The 25,120-nt window shown below is 40.4% G+C and overlaps 1 pseudogene; it reads right to left on the reverse strand.

Annotated features, from left to right (window-relative positions):
* Window positions 1-20,337: 20,337 nt before the first annotated feature.
* On the reverse strand, window positions 20,338-21,849 carry LOC144768048 (epidermal differentiation-specific protein pseudogene; annotated as a pseudogene).
* Between the last annotated feature and the right edge of the window lie 3,271 nt (window positions 21,850-25,120).

Genomic DNA, 25,120 nt, shown 5'->3' on the forward strand with positions numbered 1-25,120 from the left:
TGAGTATACTCAACTCTTTGCGAGTTCCTCTGATACTGTTGAGGCTGCTGATAATTATTCTGATAGTTACTCTGACCACCATTATTCCGGCCACCACCACCACGTGGCGGATATGCTTGCTGTAACAAAACCTTCGTTTTTAACTCTTTAGTTTTCTTCTCTGCTCTATCTTTCTCGTCTTTGTCTCGATTTTCGTAATATTGTGCAGTAGCCAATATTTGTGCTGAAGAGGAAACTGCCCAAGAACTCTCTGAATCTTTCAACTTTTTACACAACTCTGGAAGCAGATTGTGCACGAATTTATCGACGAACAAACGCTGACCACCTTCTGTGGTCATATCTTGACCACTGTGGTCGACAAATGTTTCTTCAAACCTGGTGAAGAAATCAGACACCGTTTCTTCCTTCTTCTGCTTACACGCAGACAGTTTATCCCAGTTCACACGCATCGCAGGCATTATCGTTTTCATGTAATTAATAATCCTACCAGGGAGTTCAGCTACTAAAGGTTCAGGTTTAGAACCACCAATTTGTAGGGCATCTGCAGCAGTAATATTAGCCCATGAGTCACCTAATTCCTGATCATGATCTGTATGAGGAATCTTTCTTCATAAAGGCTGTGGAACAACATTCCCAAACAACATATCGATATCGGCCAAATTCATGATACATGAACCAGCAGTCTGTGACATTTCTTTGTAATACCCTGCAGGATTTTTACGGGGGTCAGGCAATGTCTGTTTCAGGGCTAAAACTTCAGCTCGCTTCCAAGGAACATGTACCCACACCCGCTGAAAATGAGGCTGAATAGGTGGGTTAGCTTGTAGATCCCCTTCCCTCCACTGTGGAGGAACTTCTCTCATGGGGTACTGTCGCGCCTTTTTCCTACCAGATTCACCATGCTCAAATAGGGATCGTGAAGGGCCCCCCTTACTTCGATACGACAACAATGTCTCAACCGCTCTCTTGACATCGGGACCTACGATCATGCCCTCTGCGAAGTCGAACCGCGCACGACACAACTCGGGCGGGTTGCATTCCAGATCATTGTCTTCCAAATCTTCACAGAGAAAAACACACATTTGTTCAAAAACATATCTCTGCTTCGGTGCTTCCCATTGACGGAAGACTTCCATGACAGACTCTACATCATACCTTACAGTGTCCATAACCCATTTATGCGCTAAGCGATTCAGTAAATCTCTCTCTCTCGATAGTCAGGCAGTTGACTTCGCAACTGTCTTCGTTCTGTGTTAGGGGTCACATTAGGCGACCCGAGAAAAGGTGAGAGAAGATTAGTAACAGTGTTGGCCATTCTCTGTCGAACGGAAGGGGAAACTGACGGAAGAACGGGCGGAAAAACAGGGTGAGATAAGGCAGAAGCAGAGACAGTAGCAGGGGGAGCATTAGTAGAAGGTGCGCTAGGCAAAGTCGTAGAAAGCACAGGTGAAGCAGATGTGATCGGTGGGCCTTGAGGAGGCTGCTCCAGAGGGGCAGGAGCCAGATGAAGAATAGCTGGTGGGTGCTGTGGAGGAGCAGGAGGCAATGCAATCACAGGTTGCGCAACTAAAGGTTGCGGAGGTGCCGTAGCATTTTGTGCATAGGGGGGTGGCGAACTTAACAAATGCGATATTAGCGGGTCTTTTTCAAGCTCTTTTGCTGCATCTTGCTTAAGAGGCGGAAAAACTGGATAACATTTATCTATTACCATTTTACGTTGCCTGTGCAACTGCTCACTCATCTGTTCTTCTTCATTGTCTTTATACTGCATAGCAGCTTGCATTATCGAAATACCCATTTCTCTCTTATTTTTCTTCTCTAATTTAATTTCCTTCTGTTTGGCCTCCTTACGCTATAGGCGGAAAGAGTCAAACATTGCCGGCCGGGCTTTCTTCTTAAAAAGTCTAACTTCAAGATTATCAAGGATTTCGGTATCAAAGCTACCATATTGGGGCCATTTTAAAACACCATCTTTTCTGGTGTATTTGATCCACACTTCATTATATGTGATAGGGCCTACTCCATGTTTCACATTTAGTTCATAAGTTGGAGTTCCAACCGGAGGAACCGGACACGAGTCCTCCAATCGTGAATCCCTATTATTACAACCAAGACAAAACAAATTTCCAAGTCTGCTAAGACCAGGCATCTTCGCTCTCTAGTCTAGCTCCAAACTTCAAAGGATTATCGATTACGATATTTCTCGTGAATACACGAGTCCTTCGGCTTTGGCACTTGCAAGTTCCAAATTAATCCCAAAGGATACCCAAGACTAAGAACCAACTAAGGACTGGGGGACGCTCCACTTATACTTAACTGAAATATCGATGACGTCACCAGAAGACTCGTCTTAGCGTTTCGCTCTACCAAACTTCAAGGGTCCAAATCAGGGCGATAGCCAGGGCAGCAGTCCTTTGTAGCCGTCGGGAAGCGGGGAACCTCGCAGCAAAGACTTTCGGACCACGTCGACATGCAGGGGTCGTTGAAGTGGTTGGCCTTCCTCCAGAATTTTCACACGAAGCTCCTCACGAACCTCTGGCTGGACCGGTACCGCTGGAATCACCCCAAACGTTGGGCGCCAACTGAGGTACTGGGTTTTTCAGAACCGGTACTGAACCGGTAACCCAGCGGTACCAGGGTACACCCAAAGACCTCGGGTACTTTCCTGATTCAGACCACAGAAACTCAGAGTCTTCAAGGTGAAGTCAAGGATCGATTTTTATTGGCTACAACAGGTCCTAGAAGTACAACAACACGGGATGTATGTTCTCAGGAGACTGCTCGAATTCACAAAGTCAGGCTTCTCTTTTTATACGAAATATTGTGCTTTAGGCAAACATTCTTCGAAATTTAGTATACCATAGACATGTTACCATTACAAAGAAAAAGCAGAGTCATGATGACAAGGCCATAGTTCAGTTTTTCCGGCCCACAATAAATTACCCGGCAGGGCCCAACTTTTCATCAGATATTGGTGGACCCCCAATAAAACCGGGCACCTCCCCATCATAAAGCAAGTGAAGAGAAAAGAGCAGGGACAGGTGTGAGCAAGATTCGGCAGGGTGTTTGTGCGATGAAAAAGGGTTTATGGCCTGCCTCCTTGATGCTATCTCGTTCGGCCACTGGGAGAGGAACTGACCAAACAGGTTCGGCCTGAGGCAATGGTTCCAACTTGCCCAGGTCAGAGAAAAGTCAATTAAGGTGTACGTGTCCTTTGGGATCGAATTTAGCTGTATTATAAGCCTATGTAAAGGGCAACTCACAAAATGGCTGTCGTACACAAAATGGAAGCCAAGGGTTCAAGACGAAAATGACGATTTCGAGGTGAAAACGTCACTCGAATATGACGAAAATGCTTGTACATAGTGTACTAGCCATTCTCGGTCTTTTGATATAAAAATCGTCATGCTATGATGAAGTAAAATTCTCGAGTCCAGAATTTTCAGTACTACACCGTGTTTAGATTTAATTCCGGAAGGATAGACAGTGGTAGTGTAATTTTAATGCCTAAATATGTAGCTTCAGGCACAGTTTTAATTTGAACCGGAGGATCCTGTCCTACATATAATATTTGAGTTTTGGAAATATTCAACTTGTATCCTGAGAAGGATCCAAACTGAACTGCTAGGTCCTCGATTATAGGCATTGCCCTCTGAATGTCTGTTGTTACCACGACAATGTCATCCGCATATGCAAGAGCCCAGGAGTTCATGCGAGAAACTTGGACTGGCTTTATATCCTCCGCTTGATTCAGCTTATTTAAGAAAATATCGATATATAAGGCGAACAGCAGCGGGGAGCACGGACATCCCTGCCGTGTTCCACGAGAGATAGCCAAAGAAGCTGATTCCTGACCGGATAGTTTAACAGAAGCCGTTGGAGAGGCATACAGATCTTTTAATGCAGAGATCATCTTAGAACGAAACCCCTTCTGATAGAGCAAATCCCATAGGTACAGACAGGCTACCCTGTTGAATGCCTTTTCGTCATCCAACAGGGTAATACCTAATGCCCTCTTAGTTGCCTGGGCCCAATCCATCAAAGCAATCAAGCATCGAATATGATCAGTAGTATCCCGATTGGGAATGAAACCATGCTGCACATATGAAACAATAGATGAAATTATACCTGCAACTCGGGAAGCTAAAATCTTTGAGTATATCTTACTGTCGGCGTGGATTAAAGAGATAGGTCTGTAAGAGGTCGGAATGGAAGGTGACTTGTCTTCAGAAAGGCCATAATTATTGAATGCCGCCAAGATTCTAGTGCATTACCTTTCTGTGCTTCTTGGAATGTTAAAAGCAGGTCTTTTTTTAACAGATGGCAAAATATTCAAAAAAATTCCAGCGGGATACCATCCGGTCCCCACAGCCTTTCCTAAAGCAAGAGATAAAATAGCAGCTTTTGTTTCTTCCCCTGTTATGTCTTTTTCTAAGACTGCATCTTGGTCTAAAGTTATTTTGGATATATTCCCGGTACCACAGAAGTTCAGAATGCATTCTGATGTATAGACTGTTGCTTCTTCATTGTACAATTTGCTATAATATTGTCGAAACACCTCTTGAACCTCATCAGATTTTTAATGGGTTTGTCCTGTCTCATCCTCAATGCTATCTATACAATTACTAGCTTCTTTTTGTTGGATCTTCTTAGCTAAAATACGACCTGCATTTTCGCCTATCTCATACACTTGTATGCGAAAAACTGCTATCTATTCTGCTAATTTCTTAGCAAAGAGCTCATAAAGCCTTGATTTACATATAGCCATATTTGATATTATTTGTTCTGTATCTTTATTAAGCCTAATAGCTGCTACAAGTTTAGATTCACATTCCTGTAGTTTGGTGACATGAGCTGCTATTATATCACGAGACTTTCTTTGATTATTTATTGAGTAAGATAGCGTCTCTCCCCATACCCCTGCTTTAAAAGCGTCCCAAATCATTTGTACCGAAATAGATCCCCGATTAAGTTCCATGAATTCAGTTATCCACTTTCCCATATGTTCAATGTTTAATGGATCTGCCAGTAATTTACGTTCAAACGTCCATGAGCTCCCTTTAGACGTACCACTTTGTTCTAAATTTATCTCTACCAGGATAGGATTGTGGTCAGATATTATTTTAGGAAATATCTCATACCTGGTATCTTTAAGCAAAGAAGAAGTAATAAAGAAATAATCCAAACGTACAAATTTCAAATGGGGAGCCGAGAAAAATGTATAGCCAGGTGCAGCACTGCCTTTAACATAGCCCACATCCAATACCCAAGTTCCTTCACTAAACCTCTCATAGCTTTATACATTTTCTTTTTTCCCCTAAGTATGTCAGATCACTAGTTATATCAAAATGACCCTCGAGATGAATATTAAAATCTCCACATAGTATTAAAGGAGTGGGCCATCCTGCAAGCTCAATACTAAGATAATTTAACAATTCTGGATCGTCCAGATTAGGACCATAGATTGAACAAATAGTCCATGAATTACTGGTAATACAAATTTCACTTATCACCCATCTAACATACAGATCAGTTTTTACCCGTTTACATCTCCCCAACCCCCGTTTCTTCAAAATTGCTACACCTCGTGTAGTAGTTCCTTGCCTAGTACAGCCCACAATTTCCATACCTAGCTCATTAAACCAATGTCTATTATTCCACTCTAAATGTGTTTCCTGCAGACAGAGGATGTCAATCCTCATACTCTGGAGAATCTGTGGTGCTATTCCTCTTTTCTTTTTGTCATTCAGCCCGCAAATATTCCAGGAACATATCCTTAATTTACCCATCGTCATATACCAAATAATTTCCTATCAGTAAATTCAGCAATTCAGCTTTCGCTCCTACAATACCAACCACAATCTCCACAGCACAGAAATATTTACTTAGCAATTTACAACATTTTCTTGTATTAGAACAACCTGTTCTGCTCTTACTTACCCCACCCCCCCACCCCAAGACCCAGCCTGAGCCCTCCCTCACCAAACCCTCACCCACCCTGACTCCCAACCAAAAAAGGCAAAGGGACTGAGAAGTCCCTCTACATGATGGATAGAGAAGCATGATGCGTCCCGCTGTTCGCCTTCCACTCCCTGACGAAGAAAACCAGTAACCACTAGATGAGAATCATTCTGTATTTAGACAAAGACAGAAAAAGAAAAAAAGAGAAGGAGATACGAAAACAAAGTCTAGCTAGGACTATTTATCACACCATTTCACTTATATCCTCTAAATAGATGCCAGCAGCTCTTTCGCTAAGCTCTCCGAAGTCAGATAATGTGTTTTCTCCTTATGTATTATCTTAAGCTTGGAGGGATTAAGAAGAAATGCCTGTGCACCTTTAGCCTGAAAGCGAGGTATAAGTTGCCAAAATTGCCATCTCTGTTGAACCGTAGCCTGACAATAGTCAGGACGAACAAAAAATTCTACCCCTTTGCCCTTTCGCTTACGGTCAGGCTAGCCAAATCATACAAAACTTCACGTGCAAGAAAATTATTCAAGCAAATTAATATAGCTCTTTGCTTAGTATTTGCAGTCCCTCTGACATTCTTCTGTTGGAAGGGGAATCGATGAGCTCTTTGTAGTTCCATGTCCCACTGCCACTGAGTTAATTCAGAAAAGGCCTCTGTAAAGAGTTCAGTGATATATTTTCAAATATTGGATCCTTCACTTCCTTCCGGAATACCCAGGACTCGCAAATTATTTATTCTGGACCTGTTTTCTAAATCAACTAGCTTCCACTTTATATCCTCACGCAGTGTCTCTAAAGAGGAGATCTGGGTATTATGTTGAGTCATTTCATCTTCAATTGCCAAGATCCTTTCTTCTGCCACTAGTACTCTAGCCACCATCTCGTTACAAGTCTTGACCACTCGCCGAAAATTGTTTTGGAGTCTTTGTACTGCCCCTTGTGTATGCAAGTTCTCCGCCTTTGTTTCTTCGCGATGTTGTAGCATTACTTGATATATAGTGCTTAATGTTAATTCAGGAGCTTGCTGTATCTCTCCCTGATCTCTATCAAATTCAGCAGATTGACCTAGTATTGGGGACCCTTGATTCTCCACTCTACCTCCATCCCCTAGTTGAAGGATGGGTCTAGTATTAACCTTTGAAATTTTACGTACTGTATTCTCCTCTGCGCCCCATTCTTCTCTCCTCGATGGTGAGGCATCATCATCTTCATCCTCCAATTGCGCTGAACTCGTTAGGCTGGTCAAACTTCTGTCATCCCTCCATTCCCCCTCCAGGCTCTCAGACTCTAGGGCATTGGACAAGTCTGAAATTGAGTAGAAATGTCCTGCAGAGTCAATAGACTCTGTATCTCTAATTACTTCAAGTGAGTCAATGATCCCAGTGCAACTAGCTTGACCGATTATCTCTTCCTGAGTTTTAGTAACAGTATTAGCTTGTAAACATTCTGCGGGATCCTGTCCAGCCTCTAGTAATATTGTCTCTCCCCCTTATTGACTTTCTGCAGCCAACTGAGTCATATTATTATCAACAGTTATAGTTCCATTAGAGCACTGAAGGGGACTCATAACACCAGCAAGAGGTTGTTGCCCGTCTTTAACTGTGTTTACATTCTTCATTTTAAACATACCCAGAGTTTTGGGAGTAGCTCCGGTCCCTCTGGCCTCACCAAGGACTGCCTCCACTGTGGGAGCCGACACCGAAGCTGTTACAATACTTGCAGCATTAACTGTAACCGTGTCAGCCTCATTCACAATGTTTATGTTCCCACTGCCACTTTGTATCCCCGTCGGCTCAGCGGCTCCCTCCATAGCTGCCGTTGCTGCGCGCGTCTTTGGTTTCGGACCTCTAGGCTCTAACCAAGTTACTCGGGTTTTTTGGCGCCATCTCAATTCGGCATCTCCGACCAGCCTGACCAGCCCATCTCTTCGGTCTGCGGTTACCAGGTACCGCCTCCAAACCATGGAGGTCGAGAGCAGCACAGCCTGCGGAACGTTCGGGTGTAACGACGGAGAAACGCCAAACACTATGAAGTATCCGACGATGATATTGATTTAAATCCAGAAGCATTACCGGAGCATTCCCGGTTCCATGCAGTGTTCAGATATCAGCTAACATTCGTCCCTAAAATCCAGGTAAGAGCAGATCGCGAGTTGATGGGGATCAAACACCAGCGAGGAACATCTCAAGCTGCTCTTTCAGATGCAGTCGCATCCGCCATCTTGCCTGTAACACAGGCTTCTAAAGGGAAGTGGGGTGTGTGTAAAACCATGCACCCTTATGACTTCTACTTTGATATCCTTTATAATATCACTGTAACAGTTTCAGTAAAATTATTGATGGGAAAACTGTGCATGGCGAGGGCACTGTGGCAAAACTCCCACTGCAAATGGCCAGGTGTTGGCTTTACAGATGGTAACAAAATATTGCTTATGTCATAAAAAACACTAGAAATTCACTTAAAAAAACAAAGGTTACATTTCCATTGTAGCTAAGTGACAATGTCAGTTTTAAAAGTACAAAACCACTGATATCCAACAGTTAGGCTTATCTCTGGTAACTTTAACTCTAACCCGTGCTCTAAGTTAACGTAACTCGGTCCCTTGCCATGCACTGTTAATTACCCACATATTACATCACTCATGACATCTATGACACCATTGATAATATCACTATGAGATTTGCAATTAAGGTATTGATCAGAAAACTGTGCCTGGCAGGGCTGCAAGAAGGCTGTTTTCTCATAGCGGTTATGAAAGGTGCTATGGTAGCTAATATTAGAGCACATTTTCTCTAAGTTTACACTATCAGCCTGATTCATCAAGCTAAATTGCACTTGCAAAGGGCAAGATTCTCAGAATCTTGCCTTTTGCGAGTGCAATTTTTGCATTTGGGATTCATCATCCCAAATGCAAAATTCGCTATTAAAGAATTCGCACATTTGCGAAGATTTGCATTTAAGGAATCTCTATTTGAGATTCCTCAAATGCAATTCATGAATCATTTTAAAATTGCGAAATTGCAATTTTGGGCCGCTATTTACCGAGAGGTCAGACCTCGTGGTAAATAGCAAAAACTTAGAAAAATGCATTTAAATGCATTTTTCTAAGTTGCATGTTACACACACACATGTCCTTTGGACATGTGTGTGCGCAACACCAATGTAGATTACATTTCAGGGGTGCTACAGGGTGTCCTTTAGACACCCCTGCACCCTTGAAATCGCATCCTTATTTGCGATTAGCTAATTGCTAATCGCAAATAAGGAATAACTCCCCATGCATTCCTATGGGCCTACAGGCCCATAGGAATGAATGGGGAGTTATTCCTTATTTGCGATTAGCAATTTGCTAATCGCAAATAAGGAACATGTAGGAATCGCAATATTTTTTGCTATTCCTACATGAATCCCGTTTTGCAAGTCCTTAATAGCGATTCCTTATGAATCGCTATTAGGGGCTCGCAAAACGGGAGATTGATGAATCAGGCTGTATGTTCCTTAATATTGGGGAAATAAAAGCTGATATTCTTAGTAAAACATGTACCTCCAACACCAGAAGTGGTCTGTCACTTCATTTACTTGTGTCCATCTGCAGCTTTAACACAGTGTCCTAATAAACAACTCGAGAGCTAGGATTCTGTATCTATGACAAAACTGTGGTACACCTATAGCCATCTTAATGGAATCAAAGCTGTAAAACATGAAGCATTACTTTTAGAAATAAACAAAATAAGGGGGTTTGTTTTTGTTTGCAGAAATGATGGTTTGAGCGCTTGAAGGCTAAAATTAGAACAAGTTTTCTATGAGTTCTCAAATATCTTTCCCATTCATGTCAGTAAAACATTCTGAGATGCAGACTGAAACATGCACTTTCAACACTAGCAGCAATTGGTCAGTTAACTCTGTGAACTATGTTATGGATTTATATTTTTGTTCATTATTAACAATGGGCAATATGCATTTACATACACAATTTCACATACACACATGGATTTCATATAATTGATTTTTAAATGGATTTCCTATGATATGTTAAAGTGTATATTATGATGTATTTTAGTTCGGCCCCATTTCTGTGCAAAACGTAAGTTTAATTAAGATGCAAGCCATATGTGTCACTCAGTAAGTGCTTTCCCCTCATGCACATCCATTCCCCACAAGTTCTGCAAAGGACAGTTAGAATATTTTTTACTTCTGTTAGTTTTCTATTCATGGTGAACTTTTCTAACTCAGATGTAACTATGAACATATTATGATGTCTTCTGCTACTTCAATGAAATCTATTCATTCAAGCAGCGTGACGTAAATGTAACTTTTTGTTCAGATAGCTCCAGATGGAATTAGCATAGAGGATGCTCAATAATTATTCAAGAAAACGGGCCAAATCTTAGGTGTTAAGGTAATGGCATTATTTTATGTGCTCAGCTGATTTGCGGAAGAAATTATGCGTTTGCCACCCCCACAATGATTCTTTCAAATTTCTTGTTTCGCATGCAAGTATTGTACAAACAAACAACCTTGAATTTTGGGTTGAGCCAGAATACTTTCTTGTTCTACTATGGATGATGGTCTTTTCTTTGTAGCTGTACATTGGGAATATTTTCTGATTCATACTTCATCTATATAACTCTGGCTTTGAGAGCTTCTATAGTATTGAATATGTGTTGCTTGTTTTCAAATGTTGTGATTAAAACCCTTTAACTTTTAATTTGTCTGGAACTAAGTTATTGAGTGAGCACAATGGTAGATTATCCGCAGGTAGGCAGACATAGTCTGCCTGTTTAATTATATGCAGACGATGCAGTACTTTAATCTAGGACCGCAAGGGGGTTACAAGCATTGCTCGGCTCCTTTTCGTCTTTTATGGCAAAGTTGGACTTGACAATAAATGATTCTAAGTCATATGTGATGCAGGTGGGACTTTGCCCGAAACAGTCTTTTCAATTCATAGATGGATCTTCTCAAGTTCCTCAAACTGACATTTTGTCATACTTGGGAGTCCTAATGGATGATCAAATGAACTGGGGCCCATTAAAACAGAGGAAAAGGGGAGACCTAGTGTGTGCAAATACGGCTGTTTTAAATTTTGCTCCATATTAGGCAGAAGACTGATTGCTGCACTTTTAAAGATATACCAGGCCAAGAGGGTCGCTAAAGCCGCTTACAGTAGTGAAATATGGGGTTATGTTTCCACAAATGAGTTACAAGTAGTTGAGAACTCATTCCCGAAGAGTTTACTGGGTGTGCCTTGAGAAATGTCAAAGATGGTGGCTCATGAAGAACTGGGGGTGCCCTACCTTTGTGTTTAACTGGCCTTTATGCCCTTTAACATTTTGGCTAAAGATTAGGCTGAATGAGGGTACAACTTTGAGCTGTTTAATCCTGAAAGAATGTATGTCCCTTGATTATGCCCCTTACATTTCCTGGCTCAGATACATCAAAAGTAGTTTTGAAGTTTGGGAAGAGTGGAACTTTTCACAAACCGAGAATCAGTGATTAAGAGCGATCTGGGTTGGGTCAGGGAGTCCTTTTGCACCCTAAGGAAAATGGAGAGGGAAGAGCTGGAACTGAGGAAACCCAGTGTCCGTAAATTTTTAATTCTAAGAACAACACACAGGATCGAGTCATGTCTTCTGGGAGCCTTTAGCACCTATGAACATTGTAGCTATAAGTGCATATGTTTACTATTTGAGCCACTCTGCCAATATATATAGTCTAGAGGAGGCTTCTAGAATCATCCTTTAGACTGTCTTTTCATCTCTCATGATTTATGATATATGCATTATAACAGATTGTATGCATGGTATAAGAATTTCTAGGGTAGTATTGACTTCAATGTGACGTGTTTAAAAATATGTTATCCTGTTTATCACTTACGGCATTTTAGAATACGTTTATGGTTTGATATGTGAAAACCGAATAAAGTGTGTTTGATTGATTGGGTAAGCACAAATTATTTTTAAATTGAAAGTATTTAATCCAATTAGATTGTATTGATTCTGATGCTTTAGCAGCATTCTTAATGCATGGACACATTGCTTCGTGGATTTGAGTTTTAACACCCTTTCTGATCCAGATGAATGTGGGAGATCGACTTAAGGCATGTATATAGCCTGGCACCTGAATGGCTGCCAGGGCTCTTGGGTGCACTCTTAGATGAGTAAACTCTTAAATAGCTTTCAACATTTCGTTTTAGTTTTAATCAATTATTTATATGATGTGTCAACTCAGTATATTCACCATAATCAAACAGTATCAACATTTATATACATAAATCATAACAAATTCGTGACCTTCAGTTCATCAAACTAAATATGCAGTATATAATACATCAACCCAATGCATTTCGGGACCTCGCGGCCCCTTCGTCAGGGGTCTACCGGGGAAGAAAACATAAAAAGAAGAGATAGTAGAGAGAAAGAAAAAAGAAAAAGAAAACTCGTTACTTTCGACGTTTAAAGGTTTCTCAGTTACTTTTTTTTAAAAAAGGACAATATTATCATTTGAATGACTTAAGCTCTCATATATTGAGATGCCGCTTCTTTATAACTTATTGTATAAATTATGAATCGTGCAAGTTTATTTACATATTTTTAGTGGAGCTATGGGTTTTAATTACACCGTCCTACCGTGATTATATAGTTTTTCTTGATGATAATCAGCTTTTCTACAGGAAGACAAAAATAAATACAGAGTAGTTTGCTACACTATCAGTTGAATGTAAAAGTATGCGCATTAATACTTATCCTATTCACTAGTTACCTGCGAGCCTATGCATACAACATCGGTCTCGCTTCTGTGATCAGGACAAACAAGCACTGTCTGTCGAAAAAAGAAACCAATTACAATCTTGGTTCATCTGATCATATCCACTAAACATACCTATATATAGCACCATAGTCTTACCTCTTTGGGTAGTTATAATTGCACCCTTTTAGTAAGCCGGCCTGCAACAACCTGGCAAAAAAGTTAAAGGGGACGTTTTACTTCTACACAGTGACGGAAAACACTGTCTTCAATTTGCACACGCTTGCAGCGTAAATACTGCTTGCGCGCCTCGTTAAGAGAGCTCCGGTTGGCATTTACCTGCGGTCCTAGGCTGGAAGGCTTCGGTCCCGCAGTGTTGATTTACACTTTTGACCTGCAAAAATAACCGCGTGTCAGAAGGTGGCGATTTTCAGCATATTCAAAAATGCTTCAAAACGCTATGATCTTTAAGCAGAAAAACGCTCTCGCGTCTTACCGGGGTGTTTTCAATTAGCTTCGTCTCTCGGGTTCTGTGCTCGAAGGCTTCATGGCTCAGTCAAGCTCGTTGTCCTACATCTATGCTATTGGTGGTCAAATCATGGAAATCAGTAAAGGACTTCCGATTTTTACGCGGCGGCCATCTTGGAATACCTAAGACCTGTGCTTGTCCTATTTAGATCTCCTGTGAGGTTGATCAATTATATTTGAGCTATGGGCTACTTAGATATAAATCGAAAAGTGAAGAAAAGGAGAAAGATTGAAACAACTATTAGCGCATTAGTGCAACAATTGACTCTGTCTATAAGCATTTCCAATAGATAATTAATAAACTGTTACATGCTCAACCTACTCCATATAGATTATATTAAAAGCCTGCCTATTTACAAACTTGAGCTCTGTGTGTGATTATTGTGAATCAAGTGAAGTTTAGTTATATGTTCATTTGAAAAATTATATGTATGTGTTTTACTACTCAATTCCTCGCGGGTCTGAATTCACAGGGCTACAGAACTGGCCATGTTTTGAGTCTTTTTACAGAAAGCAAACCATCTCCATTTTATCATTGAGTCCGAACGGGACAAGTGTCTGTAATTTTCGCATCCAGTAAGCTTCTCTCTGGAGAAGGATCCTTGCATTGTCGAAACCAAGCCTTTGTGGAACTTGCTCTACTACTTGGAACCTTAGTTGAGCGATTGTGTGTCTGTATTCAATCCAATGCTGCGCCAACGGTGATGTGGTATTCTTAAGTCTTATCCGACTTTTGTGCTCGGTGAGCCTCACTTTTAATTTCCTATCTGTTTTTCCTACATAAAGGAGTCCGCATGGGCACTTGATGGTGTAGATCACATGTTCAGAATTGCAGGACGTGTTGTGCTTTAATTGTATTTGTTCACCAGTTCTTGGGTGACGAATTACACTTCCCGGTATTACATTATTGCAGTTTTTGCAATTGTGACATTTTGTCGTTCCTTTGAAAATTACAGGTTCAATATCTTCTGTAGATTTAATAGTCCTGCTTAACATTTCTTTGAGATTCTGGGCCCTTTTGTAGGCAAACAAGGGTTGCTCGATGAAGAGATTACCAAAGTCCTTCTCTGCTTGCAGAATTTCCCAACGTTTCTTGATTATTTTCTTGATCTCCCAAGATGCCGTAGAGTATTTAGTCACAAATACCATCCTTTTGTTTTTTTTCTTAGGTTTCTTTTTGAGTAGTTCATGTCTAGGAATAGTTTTGATTTTTTCAACATGTGCTTCTAAGAGTTTTTTCGGGTACCCTCTATCCAAATACTTTTGTTTTTGCTCCTCTATGGTTTTTTCACAAATACCTGGATTTGACGTGATTCTCTTTATTCGCATGAATTGCGACACTGGTAAGTTATTGATCAGGCTTGCAGGGTGAAAGCTTCCGTATAGTAATGCATTATTCTTATCAGTAGGTTTTTTATAGACGCTTTTGTGTATAGACTCATCTTTGATTTCTACTAACACGTCTAAAAATGGCAACGCTTCAGTGCTCATACTGTGTGTAAACTGAATTCGTGGATCAATTGTATTCAAAAGTTCAATGTTCTCAATCAGTTTTGTCTGTGAGTTGTTCCAAATTACAAAGATATCATCTATATATCTTTTGTAGTAGACCAGGCCTGTCTGCCACTCAGGGTGTTTCAAAATATGATCTTCTTCAAATTTAGCCATGAAGACATTAGCGTAAATACAGGCTCCAGGAAAGCCCATGGCTGTGCCGTTCAATTGTAAGAAAAAATCATTCTGCCAAGTAAAATAACTGTTTTCTAAACAAAATTCCAATAGTTGGATGATCATGCATTTGACCTCTTCTGGTTTTTCTCCTTTTAATAAAGCCCATTCCATGGCTTCTAATCCCAGTTTATGCGGTATCGATGTGTACAAGACTTAAGGTACATTTTGGGTTGTTTTGGCCTAGGGTATAGTGGTTTGCTCTCTCTGCTCTCTCAACTCCCCAATGTTATAGTACAGCTTTGCCAGAGATCAAATGAACATCCATATCGCTAACAATCTGTGTTTATGACAAAAGTGTATCACACAAGAACCCATCTAGAACAAGGCTTTAAAACCTAAAGCATTTCCATTAGGAATGACAGTCTGAGGGGGTTATTTATGTCATGAAAATTATGGTTAGTTCTCCCACAAGCTAAAATGATGGCATATTGTTCTCAAATATGTTACTCATCTTTCTAAGTAAAACATTCTCACATGCAGAGTAAAACACCAGCAGCAGTCTGTCAAATAATTCTCCAGTAGTAAAGAACTACAGTTTCCCACAGTGTTATCTGGAATAAATAGGGCAGTAACATTCTGTATTTAGGAAACAAATATGGCACGCCGTATGCCATCTTGTTTGGTTGGCTGATTGGGTGGCTGTATCTGGTGGGTGTTGGCCATGGGCTTCAAGAAAGTAACTGCGCAGAGCCCACTGCCCAGTTACAGTAAGAGCATTCTAAATATAAAGAACATACTTACCTGCAAGGCTTGGATCAAGACATGCGGGACCTGAATCTCTGTTGAGGCTGCTGATACCTGCACAAGCCTTCCAATTGCAGTCGTGGTGTGCACCTATTATTCTTATTTTGTTTAAAAAATGGAGGCACAATGTGCAATACATCACCTGCATTACACTTTATTCCTAAACATGATAAACATAAAACCCATGTTACCCCTGATGATTGTGCCCTTGCCCAATCAAAAAATGCTGCCGCTGCAATCCAGCCATAGCTGTCTATGGAGTGGTTTATGAAGAAGGACGTGGTGGGATCTTCATGGGTAACACAGTGACTTGTTACCATGACGAAACAAAGTACCCTCACTTTTCAAGTCTTTTTCCAAGTTGAGTTTCCCAAAAAGTAATTTTCCAAGTTGAGTTTCGACTTCACCCAAAGGTTGTCTCTGATCAAACAGGATCACAATAGATTTGTGGTTGCACACTAGATTTGTGGTACTCAGGCTTTTGTGCAGCTAGCTAAAGATCCTGCAACCCTGGATAAAATGCACCTACTATCAGATTATTTGATACATGACCTCACAATTCTATGCTATCATTAACTGAATTGGTGGAATACATTTATCCATCCACAAGAAATGTTGCGGTACTGAAGTACTCGATGAAGTGGCCAATTTGACTGCACTTGAGCTAATATTTGATTGCTTGGTGCATCAACAAACTGTTATCTCACAGAATGACTCTGTGTTGTATTTAAGCTGCACAGATCCTGATTATGAGTATAGCTTTTATTTATCACCCCTGATACACAACAATACCTCAGTGTACTTTATTTATTGGGTGCAATACATAAAACTTATAATGAGTTTATGGGGAATAACATGCTGATTTTGGTGTTTAATGCACCAAAATCTGCATGCTACAGTAATTACTGTATGTTTTCCCCTGTAAAATGTCAGCACGTTTGGCCTGCTGAAATGTAATAATCCTTGAGGTATTTAATGTATCTGATAAATATTGGATGTGTTAAATAGCTTCAAACTCATAATTCCGGCCAATGTGCAAGCAGGGTTTAATTCATGGGTCGGAACATTATGAGCAACTCGTGATTAGGCTTTGAGGGTGGAATTTCTGCTATATCTATGGGGATCCCCAAATGGAAGGAAACTATACAGGACTTGCACAACTGATGATGGTCTTGAAAGGTGCGACCTCTAGTCATGGGTGAAAAGTGCAACCGTTAGGGTCCAGCCTTTGAGCCAACTACTGCATCAGTAGTTTGGGTAAGTTCCTTTTCCTTTTGCACCTTTAGATATATTCCTTGATATTTTTTTTTCGCTGGGTATTTTATTAAATATGTTCCCTTATTTTTAGACTTTTCCAGCAAACTGGGCTTTGACAGTGGTAAGTGCCTCCTCCTGCGTCACCCTTTTTTCAACCTGTGTGTCATGTTTTTCCCTTGTGCTGTTGGCACTTGCTATGATAATTAAAACACATCTATCAGGCTCTTGTTGACATTTTTTGCAAGTGATTTTATACGACGCTTTAGGCCACATGCCCATGTGTTAGGTTGATACCTACTTTTAATGTGAACTACCTGGCTACACTCTATGTAAGTTTATCTTTCGGTACTGATTCCTGTTTTTTTTTCTCTTGGGTCAATGGCCCTCATTTTCCCCCATTTATTGATTTCTTTAGGTGTTACACGTACCTCTGACTCCTTCCATATTTTAGTCTTGATGATGATTCCTCATTTCTTGAGGTATTGAAGCGCTGTTGACTATAGGTGCCAATGTCAAAAAGAATGATGATTATCAAACAACACTGCTCTTTGTGTTTGCCTTGCTTAACCTTCTTTCTTAACACACTTTTTTTAACTTTGTCACCCCACTGTGTGACCGCTGAGGACTGATCACCTATACCTTATTGTATCCTGTAGCAATTTTTAGTACTCTGAATCCCATCATAGATATCTTGATAAATAATGATTTTGTTCTGTAATATTTCTGTGTTATATATTTTTTGTTCTATTGTACTGCATTATGACAATTTAGTCCTCTAATACATTGTATTTGTTTTAATACATTTTTCTGTGAGTAGCTTTGTTATGTTTTCTTGATATATTTTGGTAGCTCAATGTTTCTGTAAGCAATATTTTCATCTACAACTGTACAAAGCTTTCATTCATACAAATGAACAATGCTTCTATTCATAGTAGCAGTTTCTAGAGTGAAGGCGCATCGTCTCAATCATATGGGCCAATGTGATTAAACAATTCACTGGAAACAGTTCAGATTGTGGAGGGTGCACTGTACATTCCAAACAGATGTTGTGACTGTAGATCCAAACTATTATAAGTACCTGGATACCTTGGCTTTGTATTAACGCATAACAATTCAGTCACTAAATTAAGCCTGCTGTTACTAGACTAGACACTGTGGTTTCCTGTCACCCACTGGTAGTTACAAGAAGATGCAGAGGATCTGGCACCTAGTGTGAGCTGGGCAGCTGCACCTTGTGGCAGATACATTTATACCCAGGAGCTGCCCCCATGCAGTCAGTGTCCAGACTGGATCAGATAGAGGGCAGATCCAACAAAAATCCTCTTCTGGTGCTATAACTGGGCAGTTCGGGCAATGTCTTGGAATATGAGGATTGAGGTGAGATGGAGCATTTGAGGCTGTACTTGGGAATATGAGGACCACATTTTAGAAGAAGATGACTGTTCAGCTAGCCAATGATTTGCTTGCCCTTAGTCTATAATATTTGCAGCTTTTATTTACTATGGCAGGACCATAGTTAATTTATGGCTGGTAGTATGAGTAACCTTTCATCTGTTTTAGTATAATTATTTTTACCATGTTATTATTGTACTTTTTTTGATGTTGAGTGATGTCACTTCCTGTATTATCCCCAGGCCCAAAGGTTGGGTAGAGCAACTTCCTGTGATGACATCAGAGTCAAAGTTCATGTGTGGTAATTTCCTCTGCTATAATAAGGAGAGATGTCAAAGTAACTGAAGTCATTTTTGCTACCCTGGCACTTTGGTAAACATCCACTATATCAGGGCTGTGATGGTGACAATAAAGTTTTCCAATTCAAAATAGTGATCACACAAATGCACTCTTGAACTGTTGAAAATTGTGATTTATTCGTTCTCAACCAGAAACTGATATAATCATACAGGAAATGAAAACACTGATAATTGACTAGATTCCCATACTGGAGGAAAACCCACAATAGAAAGTAATCCTTATTCCACACAAATGTACAAACATGTACTTTGTCTATTTCATTTCAAGGGGTGTTATTTGTTTAGAAAAAAAAAAAGTACACAAAGATTCTATTTAAGCCAGCTAAAATGTAATATAATGAGAAACAATGGCAAACAATCTAAAGTCGAGTAATCCAGCACAGCTGCACTTAAATGTTTCTCTATTCAGGGATGTAGCTACCAACGGAGCAGCAGGTGCAATTGCACCTGGGGCTAGGATCCAGGAGGGCACTCTGCACCAGAAATATCACACTTTTTTATTTCCACAAAAGGGGGCATTTTTTATTCTTGCATTTGGGCCCTACGGTGACCTTCTTATGCCACTGTCTCATTGGTTGGATGAATATTGACATTTTTTAATGTACTTCAGTTGCACCTCCCAGGAACTCATGAAGTCATTCCAGGAAGGCATTAGCCTATTGGCGTACTCTGCAGCTACACATTCCAATCAAGGGTAGGATGTGGGCATTCCAGGCATGGTTAGTGATGTTTGTGGACATTCACAAGTTCTTCTTCTTCCCCTTTCTTGCCTGGAAAGAGTTGTAGATCAGCCATGTGAGAAGAGGAATTATCATCTGGAAATGTGTTGGGATTGTAGGTTTCCAAGGAAGAAAACAAAACCAAAAATGTGTATTTGCACAGGGCATATATTCTCTGTATGTAGAGTGTGCTGCTATGGGTAACACTGCAGAGGAATGGGATATATCTGTGAATGTCACATGACCTTCCAATGATTGGAAATTCTATACCGGGACCATGCATATTCCTGAAAAAATGTAAGCTTTCAAGAAAGCTGTAAATCTACAGTTGAATGTAAGTGTAAATCTACGAATACAGCTTCAGGCCCTTCTTAGTGAATTGGTCTCAAATTCTTCTAGGGGGCTCTTCTGATATTGAAAACCATAGAGATGGTCCTACACACCCAGAGACGTATGCTCCTGCTTCCAGTATCTGGCTGATACAAATACATTGAGCAAGGCACCAGTAATCTATTATATTGTACATCAACTAAAGCTTTGGGACAGATGTTCGACTCCAGAGAACAGTAACTCACAGTCAGAGTATGGATTTGGCTCCTGTCCTGTGGACAGCAGAAGAACACATGAAGAACACATGTGCAGCTCTGACAATTGGGCTCTAGGGCAGGAATTAGTCTGATTTGCACAAGTTTTCAGCAAGAGATCTTTTAAGCAGAGATGCTTAGGATATATATATATATATATATATATATATATATATGTGATCAAGGGCATTCGTGCCCGAAACGCGTCACTGATGTTTACTTGGCAATAAAGACGAAAGATTTTTTGAAGACGAGAGTGGTCTGTTCTCCTTCTTTGTGTGTGTATATATATATCAAGTGCGCAGTCAGCTTGAAGCGCATCATAAACGCACACTGGCCAATGACAGCCTTAAGGTAGTAAACAACCAACCATACATCAGTACCCCAGTGACTGCCTTTGAAAGGTAAAGTATAGCCTTGTCTTGCTGACTCGAGGATACAGTCTTACTGCTATGTAGCAATGACAACCAATGACCCAGTTCATATATGCCATTGGTTGACATTCTTGTAAGGGGTCAGAGTTCATTGTTAACCTACCAGAAAAACACATTTTATGGCATTGAGCATTAGTTGGGTCCCAGGTCGACTGCCTGCTAGCTAATGATCTTTTGTGAAATATGGTGTGTGAAAATGAAAACCTAAAAGAATCCTTTAAAGATTTCTCAGTTTAAAAAAAAAAGCACAAATAGCAAATCAATGTTGAGGTATAGACCCTAACAAGAAGAAGGTGTGGCAGGTACTACTATTTACTAATGGTTTCAGATTGCACATCTATGTAGATATCTGTGCCAGACTCACAGCGGTATGTGCCATATTCAGTCACCGTCTTACTCCCCTGGAAAATTTTCAGCTCCACTGGAACTGAGATGGTAACCTCCTTGCTCATGAAACTGACTGTTATTTTTGAGCGTGGTGGTACCTTCATCGGCACACTTAACTCTGCTGTCTTCCTCGTGGTGACTGCCTCAACCTCATCTTTCTTTACTGAGAAGGTGTTGGACGCCTCTGCTGAAAGATTGGCCACTCCTCCCAAGCTAAATGAAGCACCCACCTTGATGGAAGACTCATTGCTGAATTCAAAGCTATGGGAGACATATTTCTCATACTCTTTGCAAGAAGCAGCAGTGAACTCCTGCTCACTGTCTGTGTTGTTGACGTAAAAATACTGATCTGCCTGGATGTTCTTTTCACTCTCTATCTTTTTCTTGCCCCACAGAAGTGTGGCGGTCACAGAGGCTTTCCCACGGCGCAAAGGATACACATGGGATACTTGATCGTTGAAACCAATATCACAGTAGTTTGCCAGATATTCACCAGTCCTGGCTAGAATATACCTTCCCCCTCTATTTGGATGCTCGTACAGAAGCCATGCTCCACTCTGGACTCTGTGGGATGATATCTTATCACTCATGTTTCCAAACATTAGATTGGTCTCTTGAGTCAGAACTGTTTGACTACCAGCGGCATTGGGATGCTCATAGACTGTGATCTTTGGATTGGTCAGGTCATCAGTGATCAGCCTCAGAGAAGATGCCTTGTCATTCATGTCAAGCGAAGGATGTTCTCCCTCCTCTAGAAGAACGAACCCTCCTTGGTAGTTTGGATGCTCGTACATTAGCCATGGCTGCCCCACCACCTTCACAGATGAGATGCAGTCTCCGAAGTTCTCCAATACCAGATTCACAACATCTGCTGTAAATGTTCTACTGAGCCCCTTGAACTGGCCATTTTCATAGACAGTGATGGTGTTCATGGTGATCAGCTATGAAGTTTCCAATGTGTTTTCTGTAGCTGACCCTGTGATCAAAACAACAGCTGGTCAGTGGAGAAACATCATACGTGATTGTGTGAAAACTCACAGCACTGTCTCCTCTTTTTAAAAAGGAAATAAGGTATACTTTGATGTCAATGTTCAATCTATTGTACGATTACTTAGTTAACCTATAAGTTACATAAAACACAAATACCACAGTGTGAGAGAACACAATAAACACTCCTAAAATAATATAACTTTCTTATATGAGAACATATTTTACAGCACTATATGATTAAAACAAAACTTTAATGCAGTGCATTAGAAAATTCTGATCACAACTGCTTCCCCTTTTTCCTTAAAATCATTACATTTTGATAGTGCATGCTAATGATATATATGTAGCATGTCATGATGGTGCGGAAGGTAGTAATAAGGAAATTCCACAGGACTCTGGACGTTAATGTGTAAAGTGTACTGACTGGTAGTGTACAGCTAAAGTATAGAGCTAAGGTGCCAAATAACAAGCCTAAATGTGAAGTGCAGATTACATAATGAAGAATCATATGCAGGAACTGCACATGGTCTGTGTTTTATAAGGCACAGATTTCTCAGTATTTTACTAGGCATAATGACACAACCCCTAAAGCTAAAGTCCAAAGAACACTGCCTGAAGGAATTTGTGTATTTTTATGTGCAGAAAACAAATTATAAGGTTATATATGGAAATGATACAGTGTCAACAATTTTCGAGACTTCATAAATAAGGTGCTGATGTGCCTAGGAGAGTACGACTCAAGGTCATACTGGGCTTGATGACACAAACCATAAATGCAAAGTGTGGTGTCTTTTAAAGTTCATTTTGTAAAGTGTGGATGGCTTTATGAAGGGTCGTATACAGAGGCTACACGTGCCTAGGAGACTATGGCTCATGATCCTACTGGGCATGGTGACACAACCCATAGAGCCAAAGTGCAGTGCATTAAAATGTATGTTTGATAAAATGGCAATTACGTGGTGACAGTTCCATACAGAATGTACCAAAGGTCTACAATTTGTGGGCCGAGGCAGCAGAATTGATCAAGTATTGTTGCAACAACGGGCCTTATAGTTAAGATGTTATGTGCCTAGGATAGGGTGACTTCCAAATGGCAGCCAGCTTCATAAGTATTCTTGTGGGGGAGACATCTCAAGATCAGGCCGGTCATGATGGCTGATAGGGGGCCACAGCAGATTTGGTACTAGTTGTATGTACAAATTGAGGTCCATATTATTCAGATAAAAAGATCCGTAGTTTGTAAAGACCCAGCGACAGTGTTAGTCAATGCTTGTTACTTCAATACCAAGCCAATTTAATGTTACCAACAGTGGGAGATGAACCTCAAGTTGTGAAGGCTGTAGACTACTCATGTTCTTTAACAAGTTTCGGTCTTGCATTACAAATTTCCCAAACTTGGCCTTGTCTGCCACTGACTCCATGGTGTACAAAAGAAGGACGACCTCTTTAGCCGACGGAATCCCACGCTGTCAGTAGGCCTCAGTATGAGTGTTCTGTTTATCTTATATGCAATCTTCACCAAGGCTCGTGACTCACGCTCGGCTTGTGTCAGCATATTCTCGTGCCTCTGAGCCCAGGGTTCTGTGATGTAGCCGATAGAGGGAGTTGGAAGGCGGGCACTGCTGGTCGGGTTTTTCTATGCTGTTAACTTCAATAAACGAAGTTATTTCTCATTGAAGTCATTTGAGGCGGCTTTATTTACAACATTTTATGGTGACAACTCTTCCCACGCAACGCAGAGGGGCCCGTAATTTTGAGAAATAAATCGTCTGCCGAAGTCTGCCATCAACGGACAAGCAGCTAACGATTTACAGTTACACGGATAGAAAACCCGACAGCCTATTGACAAGGATTCAGGTACAGAGTGAAAGCGGCACTCTTGTACAAACAAGGTATGTTATCTATAACCTTGTATTCCTAAGCCAAGAGCGCTGTAAAATACAGAATCTCACCAAGGTATATTGCGCAGAAGCTCTAATCTTCGTGTAGGTGTCACTGTGGGACTTACGATCTCTCTGCCTGAGATGTTTTGGGCTAATTAACGCGATATACAGCGCCCCCACCGTTTCAGACTGTATTAAAAGGACGATACACGGCAGAATTCAAATCAAAAGGGAAATGCACAGTTAGTGGGCCCACAAGGAAAACCAATGCTCTGCTAGGAAGTTAAGCAAGTTGGTGAACATTTCCTGTGCTAATTCGATTAAAGAAAATATAATTCATATTGTGCCTCATTTTGGAACAACCTTATGAAGATACCTACATCTGTTTGAATTTACAGCTGTGACACACACACTTTTATTTAGGGTGCTACATTTTCTGCAACTGTGATACACACACAATACAAAGTGTGTCACATCATATAGTACTATTCAAAATGAATGTTAATAATACCATTCAAGCGCCTGTTCCGTTTTTGTTTGTTCCAGGAGAGCCTTACATGGATTGGGATGATTGGTGTGAGGCATTTGAAAATTATATTGTAGCCTTAGATGGCACTACATTTTGTTGTTACGGGCATTGGGAAAAGAAGGTCAGAGAATTTTTAAATACTTACCAACTCCACCAGTCGAGATAGATGACGTTTATAAAGATGCCTTATTTAGATAATATACAAGGTTTGCCAAACAAGAAAATATTGTAATGCGAAGGCACAAGTTCTATACTCAACCACAAAAACAGAATGAATCAATTGATGATCATTTCTAGATTGAGAGAATTGTCAATGAAATGCCAATTTGGTAACATGCAAGATGAAATGATTAGGGACCAGTTGATTGTGCAGTGCTATAGTAAAAAAACTCAAGAGAAATTATGGGCTGCAAAAAATCCTTCCCTCAGTGAGGCTATTACCAAAGCAAAGGTAGCTGAAGAAAGTGATAGGTGCATGAAAGAGTTAAAAACAATTCAACAAGCTAACACTTCAGATGTTGCAACGCTACAGCTTGATTCTAGTGAGACAGTAAATCCTATACGCACAAAACATACACAAAGTCTACAGATTAAGGCATGAAATAGAGGTACCACTTCATATACTAGACCCACAATATCAAACAAATATAGACAAAATACACGTTCATGCAATAGGTGTGGTAGTCCCTTTCATTTGGAGGATTCTAAGAATTGTATTGCCTTGACAAAAGAATGTTGGAAAAAGGGGGCACTTTGCACGTATGTGTAGAACAAGTACAACTAAGAAAGTTGCGATGATAGAGTGTGATACAACTGATGATGAAAACAGAAATTATGATGATTACATCTGATAATGATCTTAGCA

This window comes from Lissotriton helveticus, chromosome 7 (assembly GCF_964261635.1).
Source record: "Lissotriton helveticus chromosome 7, aLisHel1.1, whole genome shotgun sequence".
Lineage (NCBI taxonomy): Eukaryota > Metazoa > Chordata > Amphibia > Caudata > Salamandridae > Lissotriton > Lissotriton helveticus.